This window comes from Equus asinus, chromosome 1, assembly GCF_041296235.1.
Source record: "Equus asinus isolate D_3611 breed Donkey chromosome 1, EquAss-T2T_v2, whole genome shotgun sequence".
In the NCBI taxonomy this organism is placed as follows: Eukaryota; Metazoa; Chordata; class Mammalia; order Perissodactyla; family Equidae; genus Equus; species Equus asinus.
Window position 1 is genome coordinate 189,877,862 of NC_091790.1, and position 17,407 is coordinate 189,895,268.

The 17,407-nt window shown below is 41.8% G+C and overlaps 2 long non-coding RNA genes across 3 annotated transcripts in view; one reads left to right on the forward strand and one right to left on the reverse strand.

The window, feature by feature from the left end:
- LOC139045711 (uncharacterized) overlaps positions 1 to 6,137 on the forward strand; it is a 32,388-nt gene extending 26,251 nt beyond the window's left edge. Inside the window, exon 4 of one of the 2 annotated variants that reach the window (XR_011504693.1) lies at positions 5,122 to 6,137. This is a non-coding gene — a long non-coding RNA (uncharacterized lncRNA). Of the gene's footprint in view, positions 1 to 1,420; positions 1,806 to 5,121 lie in introns of those variants that run through there. The other variant, XR_011504692.1, reaches the window with a different exon arrangement.
- Positions 6,138 to 6,654: 517 nt separating this feature from the next.
- On the reverse strand, positions 6,655 to 7,910 carry LOC123289455 (uncharacterized). Its single transcript, XR_006533539.2, has 2 exons — positions 7,773 to 7,910; positions 6,655 to 7,579 (listed from the first exon to the last, which is right to left on the reverse strand). It is a non-coding gene; the product is annotated as an uncharacterized lncRNA (long non-coding RNA).
- Between the last annotated feature and the right edge of the window lie 9,497 nt (positions 7,911 to 17,407).

Sequence of the window (17,407 nt, forward strand, 5' to 3'; positions counted from 1 at the left end):
GAAGTCCCCATGACTGCAGACCCTTTGTAAGGGGTTTTGTTTCCCTCTCTCTGGCAGCTTGCAGGCTCTTCTGCTGGCCCTCAGTGCTCTGAAGTTCCATGTGACGTGCCTTGGTGTGGGCCTCTTTCCATCCTTTGTGTTAGGCCTTCTTACCTGTGTCAGCTCTTGGAAATTTACTTTACTTTCTTAAGTTTTTAATTGAGATATATTTGACATACAACATTGCATAAGTTTAAGATGTGCAATATATTGATTTGATACATATATATTGCAATCGATTGCCATTGTAACGTTAGCTAACTCTAACTCCTCTATCATGGCACATAATTATAATTTCTTCCAGTGTTGGGAACAGTTAAGATCTAGTCTCTTAGCAAGTTTAATGATTATAATACAGTTTTGTAGTCTATAATAATCACTATACTTGGTTTTGGGTCTCCAGGACTTATTTATCTACTAGTTGCAAGTACATACCCTTAACCTACACGTCTCCCATTCCCCCAGTCCCCGGTAATCACCATTTTACTCTCTGCTTTTACAATTTCAGTTTTTTTCAGATTCCACGTATAAGAGATGTCAGACAGTATTTGTCTGTCTCTGTCTGATCTGTCTCACTTAGTATAACGTCCTCAAGGTCCATCCATGTAGTTGCAAATGGCAGGATTTCCTCCTTCTCATGGTTGAATAACCTTCCATTAGTATATATATATACCACACCTTCTTTATCCATTTACCACTGTCTGACACTTAGGTTGTTTCTGTATCTTGGCTATTGTGAATAAGGCTGCAATAAACATGGGAGTGCAGATATGTCTCCTCAGTAACCTGTTTTCATTTCCTTTGGATATATACCCAGAAGTAGAGTTGTTGGATTGCACGGTACTTCTATTTTTAATTTTTTTGAGGAACTTCCATACTGTTCTCCATGGTGGCTGTACCAGTTTATCATCTCACCAATAGTGTGCAAGGATTCTGGGAAATTTTCTTGAGTATAATAATTTATTTTCTGATATGTTATTATTTATTTTATTATATCATTATTTTTGTTATTATTTTATTTTCTCTCTTGTCTATAGAGCATTTGTTTATTCAGATGCTAGCTCTCCTCTTCAGGATTTCTACTTTTCTTCTCCTTTCCCTCCTATTTTTCATCTCTTTGTCTTCCAATTTTCTCTGATTTCCTCAACTTTTAACATGTTTATTTACTGAGGTTTTTATTTCTCCTCTCATACATTTGTTTTCTAAGAACTATTTTTTTGTTCTCTGAAATTTCCATTTTTAGAGCATACTATGCTCATTTTATAGATGTAATATCTTCTTTTTATCCTTCTTAGGATATTCTTTTTTTCTTCCATCTGGATACTCTTTTGTTTCCTCCAAGTTGATTTTTTTTCTGTTTGTGTTTTATCTTTCACTGTAGATGCTTGACTCAAATGTCTGGTGATTCTTGGTTGCTGTTCATAATTATGAAGAGTTAAAAAGTGATTAGAATATCCCCCAAAATTGAGAAGAGGAGCTCAGACACTTGTACACCAATGTCCATTGACGCATTATTCACAACAGCCAAAATGTGGAAACAACTTAAGTGTCTGTCAACAGATGAATGGATAACCAAAATGCGGTCTATACAAACAATGGAATATTATTCAGCCATAAAAGGAATAAAATTCTGATACATGCTACAACATGGATGGATCTTGAAAAATTATGCTAAGTGAAATAAAACACACAAAAGGACAAATATTGTATGATTCTACTCATATGAAATATTTAGAATAGGCAGATTCAAAGAGACAGAAAGTAGATTAGAGGTTACCTGGGGCTGGGGGTCGGGGAGAGGTGGGTAGGAGATATTGCTTAATGCTTATAAAGTTGCTGTTTAGGGTAATGAAAACTTGTGGAAACAGATAGTGGTGATGATTGCACAACGTTGTGAATGTACTTAATGCCACTGAACTATAAACTTAAAAATCGTTAAAATGGCATATTTTATGTAATATATATTTTACCACGATGGGGAAAAAAGAAAGGTTATTGGAAGCCCTGAGCACATTGGTAGGGCTTATTGACTGTGAGGGTCTCTGTAAGGAGTTCTGGCTGGACCACGTCATGGGGGATCCTCAGAATCCTTAGACTGAAATTCCCCAGTGAAGCCTCTTTCAAGGTCTTGCCTGAAGCACACAAACCCGGCTGCCGGTGTTCTGAGAGGGAGCCCGGGAGGAAGGCTGGGAGGAGATGGTGTCAATATCCAGTGTGAGTTTCCACAGTGTCTGCTGTTTCTGGTATGGTTAAAACCCTCAACTGTGCCTGGTGTTCCCTGGACCAGAGACCCCCTGCTGGACTCTCCCAGGCTGCCTGGAGGGGAGCAAAGGGGAGGCAGTCACCCAGCTGAGCAGAGGGGAGGGCACCCTGAGGTCTAAGTGCTTCCTAAACCCATTTCCCACCAATCATCCTATTTCCAGACCTTTCTCCATCCTCGCTTCCAGAGCTTCCTGGTTCCTATAATGTCCACATCTTTTGGGAGTCCTGAAATAAACAGGCTCCTTCTCAGTTTTCCCCCACTGCAGTTTAGGAATTAGATTTTGTGACTTTATATGTTAAAAAACATCAGTTTGTTGTTTTAATGAGGCTTACTTTCTTTAACCCATGACTTATTTATGAGCACATTAGTGTAAAACCAATTTCATCTGTCTTTCTTACAGCTGATTTTTTATTTCATTGCATTATGGCCAAAGATGTGGTCTCTGTAGAGAGTCCCTGACATTTTAGGGAACTTCTTTTGTGATCTACTATATATTCAACTTTTAAAAATTTTCTCTTGCGTAATTGACCTTCTGAGGTATGCAAGATGGGATTATAGCTCCATATTATAGGCAGGTAATCAGGGGCTCAGAGAATTTTAAAGACTTTCCCAAAGTCCCACAGTTAAGCTGGACCAGAACTGAGGAATATGAAAGGAGGTGGAGACTAATGCTGAAGAGCATGGACTCCAGCCCAGTTGCTGGTGTTGCATCTGGACTATACCATTTGCGAGCCATCTGCAAACTGGGGATTCTAAGAGTTCTTACTTTACACGGTTGTTGGGAGGTTTATATACAAGGCACATAGTAAACACTCAATGAAAATTGGCTATTATTATTTCTATTTTTACTTTTCATCCAGAGTTCATGGTGCATCTTGTATAGAGGAGTCATTCCATTAAAGACTATGTCTTCAGAAACTTTTGTAGCTGCTCCTCAGCCCAGCAATTTCTATTATATTCTGGCCACTGTGCATAAGAGAGATTATGGCCAGAAATACCACAATCTAAGTTCGCTTTCTGGATATAATCCACAGAGGGCATGCAAGTCAATTCAGCAAGCTCTTTAGTGACAGCCTGCTGTGTTAGTGCTCCCTTCATATCCAAGAGTTATTTCCTATCTTCTGGGGCTTACTTATGCCTTAAACAACATGGGTACTCAAAAACATCTTTGTAAAATAAACAACAACAAAAATGCTTAGAACTGCAAAATTGAAAGATGGCTTGGAGAGTGGGGGGCGGGGTGGGGGTGGGGTTGGATGAGGGGATTGCCATCTACTTGATTGTGGATTGTCCTAAATAAGAGGAATTATCTGGGCTGCCCAGACTGTCAGGTGCTAATCCCTGCAATAATCAGCCTTGAAGCTCTGAGAGCCATAGAATCAACTAGCTGGGAGGGAGAACAGTCAGTGGTAGACGTCCACTGGGCTGTTCGTGTGGAAGCAGAGTCCTCCCTTTCTCTTTTGTGGACACAAACAGCTGACAGTCTTAAAATAAAGGCGCTTGGTCTGCCTCTGACCCTCACACCTGGAAATAGGCCAAGCCCCATTTCCCTTGTTGCAGATTCTGTGCTCCACATCTGTCTCCACGACACCAGCTTTTAAAATCTGTCCTCCACTTTGAATCTTCCCAACTACTGGCTTTCTCTTTCTTCCTGTAGGTGGAGAAATGGTACAGTTACTCCCTTCTGTGCCATGTCCATGCCCCTCCCTCCCAAAAAATAAAACGTGGTCTAAGATTTATTTCTCTGCTCCCACCACTATTGCAAGGGGTGCAGTGTGAAGGGACATTTAAAAAAACTTTTTATTTTGGAATAATTTTAGACTTGGAGGAGCATTGCAAAAATAACACAGGACATTTCGATATACCCTTCACCCAGCTGCCCTACTGTTAACATCTCACATAACCATAGGACAAGGATCAAAACCAAGACATTAACATTGATGCAATACTCATAACAAAACTGTTGACCTGATTCATATTTAACCCGTTTCTCTATTAATATCCTTCTTTTGTTACGGAATCCAATCCCAGGTCCTATGTTGCATTTAATTGTCATGTGTCCTAGTATCCTTCAGTGTATGACAGTTCCTCAGTCTTTCTCGGTCCTTCATGACCCTGACACTCTTGAAGAGTACTGGTCAGTTGTTTCCTAGATGATTTGGGTTTGTCTAGTGTTTTTCATGATTAGATTGTGGTTACGTATTTTTGGCAAGTGCAATGGAATGAATTGCTTCCCCCCAAATTCATATGCTGGAGCCCTAAATGCCCATGTGACTGTAATTGGAGATAGGGCTTTAGGAGGTATTTAAGGTTAAATGAGGTCATAAGAGTGGGGCCCTAATCCGATACCAGGGGGTACATGGTGTCAACAAGTTTTATTACTGGTTCTTTTGCCTTGATCATTGGGTTACGGTATTTCTGAAGGGTTTCCTTCCCTGTAAAATCACTAAATTTCCTTTTGTAATTAATATATATCTTGGTGGAGATACTTTTAGATTATGCAAATATTCTGTTTTTCCTCAAACATTTGCCCACTAATTTTAGCATCCATTGGTGGGCTTTTTGCCCACGGTGATTATTACTGTGTAGTTCTAATGGTGATTTTATATTTCCTTCTTTCCTTCTACATTTATTAATTGGAAGTTTTTGGTAAGGAAGAGCTATGCCTGATTGCCAATTTACTTATTTGTTCAATTATTTTAAAATATCAGCATAGACTCATGTATATTTACTTTATTCTATGGGTTACAATTAAATATTGTTGTTTATTTTATTGCCCTAATTGTTCCGGCTCACGTTGTTCCCGGGAACTCTTTCAGGTTGATTTCTACGCTCTTTCAAGATGCCCTCGTCCTTTTTGAGCACTTTCTTACCTTCTGGCACCACAAGCTGCTCCAGGATCATCTTGTGTTTTTCTTGCACAGACCTGGAATCAACTACTTCTTCAAGGAACCCTGGTTTCTTCTGTTGGAGAATGGCATTTAGAAACCAAGATCTGGGTGCTGGGTGTGCTTGTTGCTACTGGGGTGCCAGTGATAAAGGGACAGTTTTTTCCTTCCAAAAATAGTTTTCTTTGTTGCCATTTGCCATAGTGCCTGGAATCCTGAGACTTCTAGAAACCAGTGTGTTGAAACTACATCTACCTGCTACACTCCAGCTACCTTAGAGATGGACGGTTGGGTCTGGAAGGTTCTTCAGTCTCCAGGTAAAATGCAAACATCCCTGGATTGTAGGATGATGCAATGATGTAACATCAAGTTAAAGCAGGTTCCTGGTGAAACATGGCTAGGAGTAGCCCATGGCCAAGGACAGCCACGATACCAGCAACACGGAGGGACATTGACGAGGAAGTGGGTGTTCACCTGTGGCTGTTATAGCTTACTCAAGCATTCCTTAAGGCTAAATTTACCCTTCATCCCAAGCTCTTCACATTCCCCAAACAGAGAGCAGGCCTCCTTCACTCTCTATTTTGGGAAAGTACAAAGTATTTTGAGTTTTTTGGGCCAGAAAGTTGCTGAGGACTGGCAAAAACATCTAGGGATTAACTTCAGTAACTTATTTCAAGCCCCCACAGGCCTAGATGTTCACTTTCTAAAATGTTCCTTGAAAAACTCTGTCCCTTATTTGCCCTACTCATGTAATTCAGGTCCTTTAATTGATCTTGGCTCCTTTCTTCTTTCTCAAGTGCATTTGATCAACTAAAAACTCTTCTGATAATCTATACTTCCTTTCTTCTCAGTGTTAGCATGGTATATTTTTCTCCATCCATTTACTTTTTTTTTTTTTTTTTTTTAAAACATTAGAAACACTGAAAATTAAAGTTTTATTTCTTTACAAAAAAACTATCGTGAAGCTTTTCTACTGGCATCACTTCCTATGAGACGAGTTCGTCCTTTATGACACAACAGCTTTCCTCATTTATATCTGTATGTTCGCTCGCCTTCACTAAGTTCCTCTCGCTGCATATCTACAAGTGATCCTTGAGTGGCAGGCAGTGTCAACATTCCCATGGTCATTTCTATCTTCTGTAACTCCATTTACATTCCACCTAAGAATTACATTCCTGCCTGTAATTCTTGGGCCTGGGTGCAAATTTCACAGTACCATCCTTATCTGAGCTTGCAGCTTCACCAGGTAACATTAATCAGTTCAGATCAACTTCTGAAACGATGAAACCAGCCTTGCCTGGCAATAAAAATGTTCTTTTTCAGTCTCCTTGTAATTACCATTTTCCTTCAATGCAGCAATTAACTTCAACGCTTTGGCCTGAATGCTAGCCAAACCTAGTGGGAATTGTTTTTGATTACAGTCCACGATCCAAAGGAGAAGTAAATGCTCCATTTCAACCATAAGCAGCATCTCGTCCTATCTTTGCTTTGCTGTCACCATTTTCAAATCTGAGCATGTCCAATTTCACTTTCAGTGTTACCACTTTTCATTTCTTTGCTGCCTCTCATCTTTGTTGACCAATCCTCTCTTTTGATTATCCATTTTTGTAAAACATCACGAGTTTATCGCTGGGAGACAAAGAGGCAACAAAACCACATGCTTTACTGTCGGTATGTGAACTGACAGATGTTCAGTGACCAATCAGCAAGACTTTGGAAGAAATGATGCAACTGGTTACGGATCTTGATGCACGTCTTTTATTTGCACAATGACTTGTGGAATAAAGAGCTAGCAGCAAAGTTTATGCAACAATTCACAGTTAATACTGTGGTAACTGAAATTTCAACTGTGTTGTTGGGGGACTGGTGTTATTTAACTAACGTGTGAAAAGTGATAATCATGCATGTTGGAATGGTGCAAAGAACCACCTGTATCTTATTATATAAATCTGTTAATTCTTGACCAGATAAATCCAACAAATGATGTCCTCTAAGAAAAACACCCTTCCGTTTTATTCCTTATGCTAGCTTGGAGGTGTCTTCTTCTCAACATCAAGCCTCTCTTGTATATTTCAAGTAATTATCTTCTAAGACCCAGGAATCTTTTTCTGACATTTCCAAGAATGTAATTCCTTGAGATGAGTCTTTTTGGCTGGAATCCGGACAAAGTAAACAAAAAGGGGTAAAAGAGGCAATCTTGTTTGGAAATGTCGGAATCATTCTTGCGAGCTTATTTTAATTTCCCCATTGTGGCAAAAAGTCTTGCAGAAAACGGTTCGTTGAATTAAAAATCGACGTATCCTCATATTAGACTCATTCAAGCTCCTCTGCGGTCACACACGTTAACCGCCAACCATAACAGCTCCTACATTATCTCCACATCAGGGAACTAGCAAATAAAACGCAAGGAAATGACATGCCTCTCAGCAAATAATTTATTTTTGGCCCAATTTTGTCTCCTATTTTTCTAAGGCACCGCGTTTATCCCTCTCCCTCCTATCCCTTCCTCGCGTCACACCCTCCAGTCACTTTCACAGCTCACACCAGGAGACCTATCGGCAAACCCCTGGATTCGCCTCAACTTTGATCCTGCCTCTCCGTTTCGCATTCTCAGGCTCGGCCTCGCACGAAGCGCGATGGCACCGGATTTAACCAGGTCGGGCGAAAACAGAAGGAATGGGAACCCAAGACAGCAAAATCTACCAACCACCCTCGAAGAGAGAGGGAGGGGCGGCGGTCAAGCTCCATCCATTTACTTTTAATCTATATGTGTATTTACATTTAAAGTGGGTTTCATGTAGACAACATATAGTTGGATCTTGTTTTTTGATCCACTCTGACAATCTCTGCCTTTTAATTGATGCATTTAGACCATTTACGTTCAAAGTGATTATTTGGATTAATATTGACCATATTCCTTACCGTTTTCCAATTGTTACCCTTGTTCTTTGTTCCTGTTTTTGTATTCCACTCTTTTTCTGCCTTTTGTGGAACATATTGTACATATTGAGCATTTTATATGATCCTATTTTCTCTCCTCTCTTAGCATATCAGTTATACTTTTCTTCTTCTTTTCTTTTTTTTTTCTTTTACTTTTTAGTGGTTACCCTAGAGTTTGCAATATTCATTTACAACTAATCCAAGTCCACTTTCAAATAATACCACACCACTTCATGGGTGGTGTGAGTACCTTAGAATAACCAAAGAACCTTACTTCCTTCCTCCCATCCCTTGTATCATTGCTGTTATTCATTTCACTTTATACAAACATACATAAGCATATACAGAAATACATAAGCATACATAATTGAATACATTGTTGCTGTTGTTATTTTGAACAAATTGTTGGATCAATTAAGAGTAAGAGAAATGAAAGTTTTTATCTTCACTTATCTCTCTTTCAATGCTCTTCCTTTCTTGTGTAGCTATGAATTTCTGACCTAAATTATTTTCTTTCTCTCTAAAGAACTTCTTTTAACACTTCTCGCAAGGCAGGTCTGCTGGCAACAAATTTTCTCAATTTTTTTTTTGTGGAAGATTAGCCCTGAGCTAACATCTGTGTCCATCTCCTCTATTTTATATGTGGGACACCTGCCACAGCATGGTTTGACAAGTGGTGCACAGGTCTGGGCCTGGGATTTGAACTGGTGAACCCTGGGCCACCGAAGCAGAGTGTGAGAACTTAACCACTACACCACCAGGCCAGGCCCCAAATTGTCTCAATTTTTGTTTGTCTGAGAAAGTTTTTATTTCTCCTTCACTTTTGAAGGATAATTTCTCAGGGTACAGAATTCTAGGTTGGTGTTTTTTTCCTCTCAACACTTTAAGTATTTCATGTCACTTTCGCTTGCCTGGTTTCTGAGAAGTCAGATGTAAGTCTTATCTTTATTCCTCTACTGATAAGGCATGCCCCTGCCCCAGTTTCTTTCAGAATTTTTTCTCTATTTTTGATTTTCTGTAATGTAAAAATGATATGCTTAGTTGTACTGGTTTTTTTTGGCATTTTCCTGCTTGATGTTCTCTGAGCTTCCTGGATCTGGATCTGTTTTATGTCTAATATTAATTTGGGGAAATTCTCAGTCATTATTGTTTCAAATATTTCTTATCTTCTTTTTTCTCTTTCTTCTCCTTCTGACGTTCCAACTATGTGTATATTACACCTTTCGTAGTTGTCCCACAGTCCTTGGATATTCTGTTCTGTTTTTTTCAGTCTTTGTTCTCTTTGCTTTTTGGTTTTTGAGGATTCTATTGATATATCCTCTAGCTCAGAGATTCTTTCCTCAGCCATGTCCAATCTACTAATGAGCCCATCAAAGGCATTCTTCATTTATGTTACAGTGTTTTTTATCTCTAGCATTTCTTTTTGGTGTTTCTTAGGATTTCCATCTCTCTGCTTATATTGCCCTTCTGTTCTTTTATGCTGTCTACTTTATCCATTCGGAAGCTTAGATATTAATCACAGTTGTTTTAAATTCTGTACATTAATAATTCTGATAATTCCAACATCCCTGCCATGTCTGGTTCTGATGCTCGCTCTGTCTATTCAAATTGTGTTTTTTGCCTTTTGGTATGCCTTATCACTTTTTCTTGAAAGCTGAGCAGCCTGTACCTGTAAATAGGCCTTTAGTAGTGTGGTGGTGAGGTGTGGGGAAGAGGAAGCGTTCTCCCTTCCTATGATGAGGTCTCAGTCTTTTAGTGAGCCTGTAACTCTGGACTGTGAACGTCACAAGTGTCTCTCTCTTTTTTTTTTCTCTCTCCATTTAGGTGGGACAGCATGGCTAGAGCCAGGCGGAGTTAGATATTTCCCTTCCCCAGGTTAGTTAGGCTCTGATAATACCCCTAGCAGGTTAGCCTCTGGTTAACTGGTTTCACCTGAGGGCAGGCCTTGTTGAGAAAGGTGTGCTCTGGTATGTTTAAAATGAGTTCCTTTTCTCCCACCCCTGCTGGAAGCTCCCAGGAATTTTTCTCAGCTATTTGCTGTAGGAATCTGGTCGAGCTCTTAGAGGTCAATCTCACAATGTTGTGGGAGCTCTCCCTTGACCAAGTCCTTCTGGAGCTCAACTGTCAGAGTGGTCCACGCTGAGTCTCCAGCAATCTTCGTCAACTGCTGTTCAGCTTTTCCTACCCCTGCACTGGTTTTCTCAGACGTTTCTGCTCCTAGTCTCTGCTCTGGTAAGTCATGACTTCCTGTATTTACCTGTCTCTCCCATCTTGGGGACAGTGGTTTGTCCTGTGTCTTCCCCTCTCTTACACATCCGAGAAGAACTGTTGATTTTTCAGTATGTTCAGCTTTTTACTTGTCAGGATGGAGTGGTGACTTCCAGCGCCTTACATGTGGAACTGGAAACTGGAAGTCCCTCTTTTTCTTCCTTGGCTTCTAACTGCCTTCCAAGGTTGGACTACCCTACACTGCACCTTTTCTCTCCCAACCTAACCCTTTAAACATCCAATGGATGGTCAGAGGATTTGTTTTCTGAGGGTCAGGGCCAAGGGGATAGCTATCTGTCTATCAGGGAGGCTAATTTGCATGCCTTGGAGATTGTGGGGAGAAGAGGTGAGGTTGCAGTGGGGAAGGGGCGATGGCAGCAGAGGTGGAACAACAGCCTTCCTCTGGGCTCCTTCTGTGGCTCTGACCCCCAGAGTCACACTGTGGCTCCTGCAGGCTCTCTGGATCTGGCATCCTGGAGATCTGAATGACTTACCTGCTGAGAAAAGGTCTTCTACCCTGTGAAGGCTCGGGCTGTCTGAAAAGCCCACTGCACAATTCTGTCGCCTGGAGACTTGTGACAGCACGTTAGTCTGTCTGACTCCTTCGGCAGGAGTTGGCACTTTGTATTATCAAGCATCCCTATGAATAGGAGAGGACCAGAGCACTTGGCGTTTGTAGTGGCAAATCATGTCTTGGAAAGCTGTCGGGATTCTCAGCACTAAGAAAATCCTGGGGAGGGAGACCAGCCAGCCATCATTTATTCATGCTTCTAAAGGGCTCTGGAAACACAGGTAACAATGGGCTGGAAGAACAAGCCCTGTCATGTATTAATAAACAGGGAGCCTGAGAACCGGGGGTGGGGGGGGATGGGTCACCGGGGACTAATAAGGCTCCCTGGGGCTCCGGGCTGGGGGCCTTCTAATGACCTATTAGTGAGGCTGCTGGAGAAAGAGAAGGGCATTTCCCCCCCTCTTCAACCACTTTTGTTTGAAGAACTTTAAGATATTTCATTAGCAAGTTCTTCAAAAGAAGGCAGATGCTGCTTTACCGGGGATGGACCCAGCACAGATATACTTGGAAGCTGGATTTTTAAAATGAACTGAGTAAAACATTTATTGAAAATCTGCGAAATGCCAGACACTGTGCCAGGCACTGGGGACACACAGGTTAAGAAAATGGTCCCTGGCACGTAGTTCACAGCCTACCTGGGTAATCCAGGTCAAGGGCAAAGCATGTACAAAGGCTACTAGATCCATTAGTCTACAAGTACATTGAGAGTCTTTGTGTGCTCAGGGGAGATTAAAAAAAGTCATAGCCCATTTCTCAAGGGGCTTATGGACTTATAGGGAAGGCAGAAATAAACGTACTGGCTATAGTAAAAAGAGATGTTAGTGGAAACATGGGCTCAGGATTTTGAAGAAGGGAGAGGTCAGGGTAGCTTGGAGTTTAGAGAAGGTTGTGAAGAAATAGCGGGAGGACGAGGTGAGAAAGTGCAGGGCGTCAGGAGCCAAGCCAAGGAACTGAAGTTGACATGATGAGGGAATAGGAAGACTCTGAAGGTTTTAGAAGGGAAGGGGGTTGTATTAATTGCCTAGGGCTGCAAGAACAAGGGACCACACACTGGGTCACTTACGACAGAAACTTATGGTCTCAGTTCTGGAGGCTTGCAGTCAGAAATCGAGTGTGAGCAGGGCCATGCTGCCCCTGAGACTCTGGGTAGAACCCTTCCTTGCCTCTTCCCAGCGTCAGGTGGTGGCTGTCAATCCTTGGTGTGCCTTGGCCTGCAGCTGCATCACTCCTGTCTCCACCTCCATCTTCACATGGTGTTCTTCCCTCAACATATTACCTTCTTATAAGGACATCAGTTACCTTGGATTAAGGGCCCATCCTATTCCAGTATGACCTCATCTTAGCTAATTATATCTGAAGCCCTATTTCCAAAGAAAGTCACATTCTGAGGCTCTGGGGGTTAGGACTTCAGCATAACTTGTTGGGGGACACAATTCAACGCATAACAGGGGTGAATTGGTGGAAGTGGGTTATTGATAAGGTTACTCTGAATGGAGTATGCTAATGGATTGGAGTAGAAGGGCCTTCCTGCTGGGGGTTGGGACAGCATCGGGGCCTGCAATGGGAGGGGGTTGGGCAGTGTGAGTGGAGAGTAAAGCTTGGCCACGGAGGGTTTTTATGGAAGAAATGACAGAAGATGAAACTAAGAGTGTATAATCAAGCTTGCTTGTTAAATCTACATGATTAAAAGAATGGTATTGTGGCATCTATTCAATTAACTGATTTTAATAAGCATTTTATTGGAAGGAATAAAGTTTTCTTTGTATGGGTGGGTGGGCAGTGGAGATTGAGTTTAGTTTTAGATGTAGAAAGTAGTTGGAGGTAAGGGCCCGGAGTTTGGGTGAGATTTCAAGAAAGAAGTGGATGTGGGAGTCATTTCCCCAGGGGACTCCTAGAGCCCTTGAGCTATTGTCTGTACCCTGACCTGGCTTTTGGGTTGCTGTTTCTTGTTTTGATGTTAAACATCTGTGTTAGGAACTGCTCTAGTTGTGCACGACTTCCCTCTCCAATAGGGTCAAGACTCTTGTTGTAACAAATGGACACCAGATGCATCATTTTGAGGGCATGAAGGCTTACTGTGGGGATTATCTCCTCGAGGATGAGATAAAAGTGCTTTAGCAGTTAGGATGTAGAAGGACTATATCAGGTTGGCCTGAAATTCCCCTTTCCAGGGTGTTCTTGTTCATGCTTCCACATTCCTGGAATCTTCACTTGGGATTGGAAATGCAATGTTTTCAGATCTAAAACCTAGCACAACTGCTTTCTCAAAACATACTGTCTTTAAACATCTTGAATCATTTCATAACCATTTTGTGCTGCAAAATCGGTTATATCAAGGCTTTAGGGCTTTTTTCTCACTTGATTACCCATGAGCGTTTCTGACTCCATTAGTCAATCTAGTTTAAATCGGGTTCACCTGTGCTGCTCATCAGCTGGTCACGTTAGCCCACGGAGGCCTGGGTGGTCTTAATTGAACCTTATTAGACCCATTAAGTGTCATCAGGGGAGGAAGTAGGATTGGGCAATGAGAACCTTTTAATTCAATTTTCGTTGGATGGATTTACTTATGAATACAAGGACCTTGATCATCAGTGTCAGAATGGTTTCTGGGCCTCTGGGAAACACATTTCAGCTCAGCCAGCTGTAAGCACAAGAAAGCTGGACAAGTTTATCTGGGATGCAAGTTCATCTGGCTGCTCAGGGCTGACGGCTCTCCGTGTGTGCAGGGAAGAACATAACACGATGTGAAAAAAGGAAGTGCTGCTCCACGGTGGTCAGCTTGAGTTCAACCTCATGCAGCCCACCATCCTATATTTGGAATCTGCTTCTACCCCTCCTATTTGACATAATTAGCTCACAGGCTTATGAGAGCGTAGATTTCTTCCTTCTTAACAAGGAGATAATAACTTCAAAGAGAAAGAGTGGGGCCAAAAGTATAGATGTGATTTTTGGCAAAAAAAGATTATCAAGTTGACTCATGACATGGCAAACCTCTAGCTGTAATTCATTCCTAAAGTATGTCAGGAAGCACAAGGCAATCTTTAACCCAAATAAATAACTGGCAAGAGAAAAATAATAATAAAGATTTTCCCTTTGTTCAACACTTCCTAATTGAGCAGGCATGTCAAGTCATGTATTTGACTCTCCTAACAAAATAGTGGCTATCTCAGGAAAACTGAAATAAATTTAATCAAATGAAAATGTTCTGGGCCAGAGGTATTTGATGTTTTTTTTTAAACTCCCTAATATTTAATGAGTAAGAATTTCTTTTAAGGTCATACTCTTTAATCTTCTAAAATGGGGGAGTTTAAACATTTCAAAGATAACCTACTTGTGTCACACAACCAAAACCTATGTGTTTGGCTTGGTTAGTTTCAGAGAATTCCTTTTTTTCCCTCTGCACTGTCAAACCACAATAGCACCTCCTGAGTGAACAGTTCGGTTGCCTGTGGTAACTGGGTGGCAGATGTCCAGGCTTTAATTGGGGTTTTTATTGATTATTATCATTATGAAAAGAATTGTTAATGGCATGAAACAAGTTAAACTCATAGCTACTGAAATGAGATGAACTACAGGATTTACGTACTGGTACATTCAAAGGAAGGAGTGAGAAAAAGATGAAAAGCAAATTTCCAATCCTTCTGTGCTTCGTGTGAGGAGCAGATATTATAGAACACATCCTCCTCAGGGTGACAAAGCCTGGGGACCATGTTCCTGGTTTGTAAAGCAAGAGAGCTGCTGGTTGTCCTCTCCCTGGACCTGGAAGCATTATTAGCTCCCTATAGAGAGAGCTGGGCTTTCGTCTCCTGCGTGGTCCCATTAGGGCAATCTAGTTAGAGAGCTCTGGAGCAGAACCCATCAGGGCGGGGTCCTGATGCTGGGCCTTGATTAGTGAGTGCATATGGTGCAGAGACGGCTTTGGAGCATTGCAGGGCAGCCATGGTCATTAGCGGGGCTGCCAGGCGATTCCCCCAGAAAGCCTGCTCTCTATCTACTCTGGTCTCAATGCTGCTGCCATAGCCACCTTTTCTCCTGTGTCTTAGCCTACATCAATGTTACACAACACTGTAAACTGGAACGTAGAAAGTCTAACCTCGTGGAGCTTAGCTTATCTGAGGCCAAAGCACTTCATTCAAATGCACAAACACCTGAGTAAGGCGTGGATGCTTGCCCTCCACCAGCCAGGAGGCCTCTCTGCCCCGCACCGTGTGTTCTCCAGCCCAGCTTTTCATCTCCCAGCCCACATCAGGACCTGTCATGGTTTTACTGAGTAGACTTTGTTTTTGTCCTTTTTCTCCTCCTAGCATGCAACTGCTCTTCAGGCAGGAGTCACGTCAGCAGTGTTTATTGTTATGTCTACAGTGCCCACAACAGTGCCTGACACGTATTTAGACAGTCAATATCTGTTGAATGAATGAATGAACTCACAATTTACAGAACTGACTATCCTCACTACCTCCTTTTATTCGATTCATTATGAGATGAAATGACCCCTGTTTCTTCTGTAGTTGGATTCGCTGGGCATCTACTGGATATTTTGGCTCCTTGATTAATTGTGTCCCACATAATCATTGTCTCTCCTTCTCTGATCTTGAACTTGCCTCTGAACCCTATGGCAACTTTCAGCTTCTGAACCCAGTGTGGCTGGTACGGGTCTCAAGGAAGCTGCTGTGAAAGGATTCCACGAGTCTTGATTGACAGGGAGAGTATCGGGATGAAGTGAAAACATTGGGAGCCACCTCTCGCTGCTGCTGCCATGCTGGACGCAGCCCTCACGCCCACACCCCGCGGGCCACAGCAGAGGAACCCCTTGCCTTCATCTCTGGCAGGAAGAGCAGACACTGGCTCACCTGGCGGTTAGCGTGGGAATCGCAGGTGAGAGTTAGGCCTGTGGCTCCCCTTTGTTCCATGCTACACTGTCCCCTTTCCAACTCCCTCGCCCAATACTATTGAAGCCACAACTTTTTCTCATTATCATATTTTGCCTCGAAGCCACTAGCTTGGCACAGCTGTTTGGCTCCTACCAGCAAATCCCTCCTAGCCTTTGATTCCTCCAGGGGGCAAAAGAAAAACCTACAAGGACGTGAGAGACTCCTTTTCTGTCTGGGCAGATAGAAAGGGATAAAAGGATTCCGTAGAAACACAAGAATTTATTATTTACAGCACCTAACCTTTCCTAGACAGAAAGCCAAAGGTTTTTGCTTTTAATCTATTTTCCCTCAAGAGTTTGAAAGAAAAGGAAATCCTGGATCCTTATTGGTAATTTTTAGTTTCTCACAGGTGTGTATTTTTCTAAAAATCATTTTTTTAATATTCATATTTTCTTGTCCCTAGGTGATGCTATTGATCCCTAATCAGTAGGTGTCACTCAGCTAGGGTGTTGTGTCCATTATCTATTGCTGCATTTTAAAAAAATAAACCCAAAACCTAGTGGCTTAAAACAACCACTGTTTATTTGTTCATGATTCTGCAATTTGGACTGGGTCTAGCTGGTAGTTCTTCTGTTGGTCTCACTTGGGGTCACTCATGTGGCTGCAGTTATCTGGAGGGGTCAACTGGGGTTGGATGGTCCAAGAAGGCCTCACTCACATGTCTGATCGTTGGCTGGGACACCTCAGTTCTTTGGTCTCTTTTCAAGGATAACTGGGGATTTCTTTCCGTGCTGAGGTCCAGGGGAGCAAGCCCCAGTTAGAAAGCACCTGTTCGAGCTTCTGCTGGATTCATTTGGTTCCAGCAAGTCACATGGCCAGGCCCAAGAGTCAATGTGGGAAAGGGTTACACGGTGTGGCTACTGGAAGGCATGATAACCGGGAGTCATTACTCTAACAATTTACCGTAGATATAAAGAGAGGAGCATTATTTGTGGGCTTGGCTTTTCATTTGCTTCAGCTAATGCATTACATTCTCCCATGACTTTGCTAATCACTCTGTAACTAGGTCCCGGCCAACCTGACAGGGTATTTCTCAACCTATCCCAGCTGAACATCTATATCAGGAGTTGGCAAACTTTTTCTGTGAAGGGCCAGAGAATAAATATTTTAGGCTTTGTGAGCCACACCATCTCTCTTGCAACTACTCACCTACGCTGTTGAAGTGTGGAAGCAGCCATAGATAAAATGTAAGTGAATGGCTATAAACTGTGTTCTGATAAAACTTTATTGACAACAACAAGTAGTGGGACAGGTTTGGCCTGTGGGCCATAGTTTGCTGATTCTTGATCTATATGATAATAATTCTAGACTGCCAAAAAAAAGTATATTAAATTCAAGTATTGCTATTTCTCAAACTAGAAATTAAATGTCATCTGTGTAGAATTTGATATCATCACGGCAAGTGATTGATCAATGCAATTACATAATATTTCTTATCTAATTGTTTAAAATCATAAATTCATAAAATGTTTTCTAAGTATCTTTTTAAGAACTTGGAAAAAACTGT